Raw genomic sequence first — 7,155 nt, forward strand, 5'->3', positions numbered from 1 at the left:
TTTCTTCGCTGTGTTTTAGCCGTCCTCGCTGCAAAGGACCTGCCCACCTCGTTGCTCCGCCGTGGATCACGTCGGGGTCACCATTTGTCGGAAGCAACGGGAGACATGCTCATCCGATGATGATCACAAGCCTCAGTTTATTTGCACCTTTTCATGACTTATATAATAGAGTTAATTAGCTCATACATATTGCAACAGCCAAGCTCCTTATAGGTTGCTAACATTAGTTACTTATCATGCCCGACAGCCAGATGCGGTCAGCCTGTTTGTACCGGCATTTTTGCTGATACAAAACCTAGCCTCAACCCCACATCCGCTCAACCAGACACTTCCCCAAATCCACGCGACCCAGGCGCGTTTCACATTGCCTCCTGACACACAGTTACATCCAAGCAGTTCTTGCAGCCGTGTCTTCATGTCTCTCGTCACGTAGCCGACTTCCCAAAATACCTTCCACAAAATTCCTTCAAAATCACTCCAGTTCTTTTCACCTAGGGTATAATTCATACAGTCATGCAAGTATTTAAAGCTTTGAACAGATTTTTTTTTTTTAATTGAGGCTTTAGGAGTTAAGTTATGCTGACATTTACTTATACAGGCAGGCTAATAAAAACTTAGAAATACTACTGTACTTAACCCTCTGTAAATTCCTACGATGGGGCCTTGCTCCTATCAGGACTCACTGGAGTGAGGACAGGATGCTGCAAGCTGGCAGCAAAAATGTTCCTTCTTCCCATAGGCGAAACCACTGCATACAAATTGATTCAATAATTTCAACTAGGTCTAGACTAGCTATGCACAAATGGTGGATATAAGGGACTAATAATTGGCGTGTGCACAGCTACAAGGAGGCTATCTCACATTTGAAAGCTATTTCTGACTTTTCAGATGGCTACAACAGTCATTACTGGAATAAGTTAAATTTTGAAACTTTGATTTTATTAGCTGTGAAAGGCTACTTGAAATTATTTCACTGTTTTTAATTAGTTTTCTGAGCGCCCTGGAATCATCATGGTAGTTGAGGCACTACAATTTAAAGTTGGAAGAAGCAGATAAAAAATAGCCCCAGTAGAGTTTATAGAAGTCACTTGGCTTATGAAAATTTCAAAGTTAATAAGCAAAGATAAGTACAATATACTAAATCAATTATATCAGTTATATGCACTCTCTTTGGGTTGACATGCATAACTCATGGCTGTTCTTCCATTTCCATCATGCAGCGTGGAATATATTTGCATTATTACAACTATATGTGGAGTGGCAACGTGCTTTTTATATCTCTGGAGTTACTGTTTCCAAGGAACTATATAACGTGCTGCAAGCACCTACTTTCTGTGATTCTAAATGTGACTCTCTGCCAACTTGTAGAAGATAAAAAATTTTCAGACCAGAAGTGACACAACTCTGGTTGCTTCTGCTGCTGTTGTAGGTTTCTGAGAAAAATCAATTAAACTGCACTTAGAAAAGCAACAGATACATTTTCTGAATGATAGATGCCATTTATGAAAATCAAATATATAACTTGGTCTTGCCAGCAGTTTTTAAAGTTACGTGAGAAACAAACATTGAGGCTTGTATAGACCTTTTGCACAAACTCACTCTTGCACATCATCTCCATTTTGCCCAAACGCAGCTGGGTACCCATTACTGCTCGTTCACAGTATAGGCAGGAATTCAGGCTTCTTGAGGGAAAAGGAACAAACTGAACCTTGGGCATCATGGTAGGGAAGGGAGAGCAGGGTGAGGCCTGGAACCAAGGACTGTAGAATATTAGTAACTGCTGCCTGCGAAATAAATACCCAGTCTACCAGGGACTGGGAGCTTCAATTACTTATCTCATTTAGTTGAAGTTTGAACTTAAGAAGCAGGTAATACTTCCCCAAATGGCCTTAAAAATGGTTACATGAGCATTCTAAAAATGACGTACTGAATCGCTTCACACAGAGCGGCGAGCACAAAGCAGACCTTTTCTAACACCTGAACAAACAGAAGGAATAAAAGAAGAACTAGTTGCTGTCATTCCTAAAAGGTGGTAGAGGTTTCAAAGCATTCTGTGCAAACCTTGATCTAGTAGACAAAATCTTTCTACTAATGACTTCCTCTCTTTATCAGGTATGGTTGGGAGAGAGAGGAGTCAGAAAAATCAACAGAGCTGTGAATTTTGTTGACACTCCTCTCTAATACCACGTACCCAAGGCAAAGTAAGATCAAAGCATTCTTCAAGCCTCCTAATAGCCAAGGTTTTAAAAAGCATAGCTGTCATTCAAGATTATAGTGCAAATTCATCATTTGCAATTCACATTATCAACGCATATAAAGTAAGTTTTTATTACTGCCCTTTCTTGCCCTAGAATTAAAGATATTCTTTACTTTTTCAGTGATATTTACAACAGTTCTTGATAGTTCTGCTTTACATAGCTTTTCTGTACATAGCTTTTGCGTTGAAAGGAGCATTGTTCTGTTAGCTCAATAGAGATCTTTGCCATTTATCTTTAGAATGACAAAAAAAAAAAAGCTGCTGTATTCATGCACTTACAATGTCTTTGAAGACAGCATTGCTGACACCAAGGACATACATACATATTGAAGTTCTTGTGACGGGAACAAAGAGTAGCAACATGTCGGTCAGGACTTTCTGCGCTAACTGCCAGCTCTGGTCTTCCCAGGCAGACACACAGCAGCAGGGGCCTTCAAGGACCTCGGCCTCAGAGTACGTTAAGGAACCTAGCTTTGAGGAATTGTGATCCAAGATATACATTCAAACACACACCTAAACACAGAAATCACTGCAGAAAATCTTGGCTTTGTACCTTCCTAACTGTAGGAGCTACGCTTTTGGGTTTGTAGAGAGTATTGTAATACCAGGACACTGATAGACAGACTGCAAAGCAAAACCAAAGCCTTTGTTATTAATGATGTACACAGCATGGCTCTTTTGTCTCCCCCCTTCTCTCTTTAGCCAAAGGATAACTGATTCGAAGGATAACCTCCATTTGGGAGGTCAGCAGGGCAAGATCTTCACAAGATTCCAGAATTTTGTATAAGGTCACACAATATGGAAAGTGAGTTGCGGCTTTCCTTTCCTATAAACGTGACAACCCATCTACGTCAACCCATCTACGTTGGGAATCTCCTGGCACTTCAGTCACCGCTGCCCTGCCACAGCTATACAGCTATACTTAGAAAAGTACACCTCCCCCTCATGGGCTAGGGAAGAAGATTTTTACAGCAGTACTACTTGGCCTTTACTTTTAATAAGGACGGTACAATATAATTAGCCTTTTTTATATTGCTGCGTTAGCACAGCTGACACTAGTCTTTGAACACTGAATCCCCTACTCTAGTCTCAAAAATTCCCAGCTATAGAAAATTCAATTGCAGCAATGATGCTTTGCTGATTTTTTCCCCTCCATCTACAGTTATGGGTGGCTTAAATTAACTATTTCTGATAAAATATTCACAGGTCTCTCTATTACTGTGGGAAATCTTGTGCTCTTTTCTTCTGCAGCATAAGTAATCTCAAAAAAAAAGCATTTGTCTTCATCATCTCTCCCATGTATAGTTGTACTTTTTGATTGCAAGCATGATCAATCAAAGCAGAAAATCAATCTGTGAGCACAAAGACTGATATGAATAGTAGTTTGAGATACTTAGCTCTGAGAAGGCAGAACAGGACAATTAATATATCTACAAGACAGGATAGCTTCACAATTTCACTGGTTCATCAATTGATGGTGTGTCACGTATAGCAGTTCATTAATACATTAGTGTATTGTCATGCAGTGTATTATCATTTAGTAAAGATTTTTTTAACATAGGTAATCACCATATAGCCTTTTCTATCCTCTTTTTTCTCCTGGCAAATGGATATAACCAGGAGTCCACACTTACTAATTCAGATTAACTTTTTTGCTTCAGGCAAAAAGCAAAGGTTGAACATGCACTCACTGCATTTTGAGGAAAAAGCAAGATAGGAAAAGACAATAAAACAGCCATTTTGACCAGACAAGCATAGAAAGTAAACAAAGAAATAGAAAAGCTGTATTGGTATGACAAAGGCAGCAGAGGGGGAAAACATAACCACTGGAGGCCGGTTCTATTCGAATTGCTGGTGCGGCAGTAGGTGAAGGAGCAGATGAGAATCACCCAGGTCCTGTGCTAGAGTCTGGAGAAGGGTGCTGCTCAGGATTACAGAAAGATTTGGCTAAGAAAGTGTCTGGCCCTGAAAATCAAATAAACTCAACTCACTAACCAAAGCTAACAGTTTGCTTCAAACAACTGGTGGCCAAGAGGACAGAAACTTGTTTCTAACATAACGTTGTCAGTAAAGTGTTGATCGTTTTTCCCTGCTAACAGTCAAATGAAAAGCTGTTTGTACTTCCGTATGTCCATCTTTATCCATTAGAGCTACACTTCTTTTAAGTGAAGTGAATCTACATTAAAATGTAGATCTTTCTGTGTTTACAGGAAAACGGATCTGAACTAAATGGATCTGACGGCTTTGTGCACAGACCCAGGGCATGCCCTGGTTAGGGACAAGGGAGAGAACATGACACAGAGGTTTGTACCTATGCTCTAAGGATCCAGTTTCCAAAAACAGCCAGGTCAGGAATATAATTCACCTACTCTCGCTACTCTTTGGGAGTTGGTGCTCTTAGGAAATGAGAGCACAGCAGCCCCTCTAGATCAACTAATCTTTAGGAAAAGCACACATCATCTCTGGTCCGAAACCAGTAGATTTAACAGCATGGACATCTGCAGACATCTCCAGAACCCTCCAGTACCTGCAACTTTTCTTTTGAACCTGAAGTAATAGTTTATAGTTCCTCCTAGCTTTTTTTTTTTTTTTTTTTTTTTAAACATTTAATAATAGATAGAATGGGAAACATCTTGCTAGGGTACAAAGGTGTTCTGGAAGAACATTTCTTTGCTACCAAGAATTTTAAGTAATACCTTTCAAGGTCATTTAATATCCATAGAATCATAAATAACAAGCATATTAAGAAGAAAGCAATTCTGCTCTTCTGTGCAATAACATATTCTTAGTATATCATCAGTACTTTTACGTAGTAGATGATTTTGAGCATGAGGGTCAGTAGATTAATACATTTGCTGCGTGGATTCACATGTAAAATACACGACTATTTGTGATTCATCCTGTGTTAATGATCAGTTACATACTTTACAATTTCTGTTCCATTATATGACCTAACTAAGCAAGACAGAAGTAACTGGCAGTTAAGTATAAACACGATAAGCTGCTCTCAATTTGCCATTATAAATATACAATAACTATTTACTGCAAATTTTATGAATATCTTAACAAAAATCAATACTTCTTTATGTTGCTTAAACAGAGTTCATGAAAGCTGCCACATGCTGTTGGGATTTGCTCCACTGTCATTATAATGGAAATTACCAATTTAAATTTTCATTGATAAAGCCTAAGGATTATTGACACTATATTGAAAACTATTGTAATGTAATTTTTATATGAAACAAATTATTTTGTCTGTTTAACAACATGCTCAGTGTTGTGCACAGCACAAAATGAAGATGATCTCTTTTCTATAGCAGTTTTGCACCGAATCTCCAGAGTTGCTTAGAGGAGAGTATGCTGGACCTCATGGGATGCAACTCCAAGGAGCCATAGAGGCCTCGTCACAGAAAGCAGTTTACATAATCGTTGATATAATGCACAAAGAAACTACTGCACACTGAGAAAAGCAAAATAACATCACAGAGATTTATTATTACTAAAGAGTATTTTGGGTATTCATACGGCTGTTCCATTACAAGCGTAGCTTAATGCGGTACTGGTATCGTACACTTTCTGGGACAGACAAAATATAGTTGGCTTTTGCAAACATCTGCATCTCAGACAGTTTGGCTGTTAAAATATAAGGTTTACAATCTGGAAAAGTGGTAGGAGATGACTTTAAATGGATGAATCTGTCAAAAGGAGTATATTTTCTTCTAATTAAAACATAAAAATGAAAAGCAGTGAGCATCTTAGAAAAATTAGACGTGCGAGTTGGAACTGACCCATGACAGTTCTAACTTACCCAGTCTGCCTTTACAAGCGTTGAGAAGTACTTCTGTGAAAAAAGCAAAAGTCGTGTAAGATCAGCACGTTTATAGCCCTGTATCATTAAGCACTGATAGAAGGCACAAATGTTTCTAGCATTCTCCCCTGTTAATAATAAAGTAGCAGATATTAGATATTAGCAACTAGGCATTGCTCAAGAGCTAATTCATTTTCAGTGAGAAAACATTCACAGTAGAAAAGAAGCCATTTCAGGCCCATTTGTTTCTTCACTTCCAAAAGGATAAAGATCATGATTTTTTTCAGGCAGTTGAAGTCATCTAATGCCGTTTATTACAGTTGCCTTTGTTTGGAATTACACCATGAAGTTCCTTTTCAGTTAGTCGTTTCCATCAGTGTTTTGTTAAAAATCATGACAAAAGTCAACAGAACTGTTTGTCCTTCGCTTCTAGCAACTCTCCGATAATGCTGTCTTTCCTATTTCAGATGAACATGAAAGGCAAATTTAAAGAGCAGCTATAAGAGAAGTCTGAATAACACTATAGTGATGCCGTATAATAACATTTCCACTGAAAACCTATTTCATCATAGTGTGCTAAGTATCACCAGCTGTTTAGATGTCCTAGGAGAGCTGAGTAAGTGAACATCTAGAGGTGAATTTTTAGAATATTTAGAATAAGGAGTTGTGTCAAATCCTGATGTTCCTGGATATATAATTATATATTATATATAATTAGTACAGCATGGAAATAAGTAGTAAAATCAGTATGCACTTAGGTCCAAAACAAATAATACATAGAATCAGTAACAGTGGTGACAAAATATTTGATGCTTTTGTAAGAAAGAGTTAGGAGCAATTAAAAGCAAACCAAAAAGTAATTTTGCTCCTGTAGTAACAAGGACTTGTTTTGTAACAAGGACTCAAGCTTACTTAGATTCCACACAGCTGAGGAACAGGTAGTGAAATTATTTCATCTATATTTTGGCGTTTTAATATCTGAAAATATGTAAACATGTGTAGTGGGAGGATTGATTTAAGTGTCCTTGTTGAAAATATTTTGAGAAACAGGATGAGGTGCAATCCTATATTATCAAATACGTGGACCTGA

The 7,155-nt window shown here is 38.1% G+C and overlaps 1 protein-coding gene and 2 long non-coding RNA genes across 3 annotated transcripts in view; 1 reads left to right on the forward strand and 2 right to left on the reverse strand.

Moving 5' to 3' along the window:
• LOC138064665 (uncharacterized) overlaps positions 1-452 on the reverse strand; it is a 5,116-nt gene extending 4,664 nt beyond the window's left edge. Inside the window, exon 1 of the mRNA XM_068928315.1 lies at positions 1-452. This exon is cut by the window's left edge and continues 93 nt beyond it. The gene's annotated coding sequence lies outside the window, so the exon portion shown is untranslated.
• Positions 1-6,788, reverse strand: part of LOC138064421 (uncharacterized) — an 11,733-nt gene extending 4,945 nt beyond the window's left edge. Inside the window, exon 1 of the long non-coding RNA XR_011137670.1 lies at positions 6,066-6,788. This is a non-coding gene — a long non-coding RNA (uncharacterized lncRNA). The remainder of the gene's footprint in view (positions 1-6,065) is intronic.
• Positions 1,884-6,070, forward strand: LOC138064418 (uncharacterized). The gene is made up of 3 exons (XR_011137666.1): positions 1,884-2,318; positions 4,468-4,560; positions 5,575-6,070. It is a non-coding gene; the product is annotated as an uncharacterized lncRNA (long non-coding RNA).
• Positions 6,789-7,155: the final 367 nt, after the last annotated feature.

Source organism: Struthio camelus, chromosome Z, assembly GCF_040807025.1.
Source record: "Struthio camelus isolate bStrCam1 chromosome Z, bStrCam1.hap1, whole genome shotgun sequence".
Classification (NCBI taxonomy): domain Eukaryota; kingdom Metazoa; phylum Chordata; class Aves; order Struthioniformes; family Struthionidae; genus Struthio; species Struthio camelus.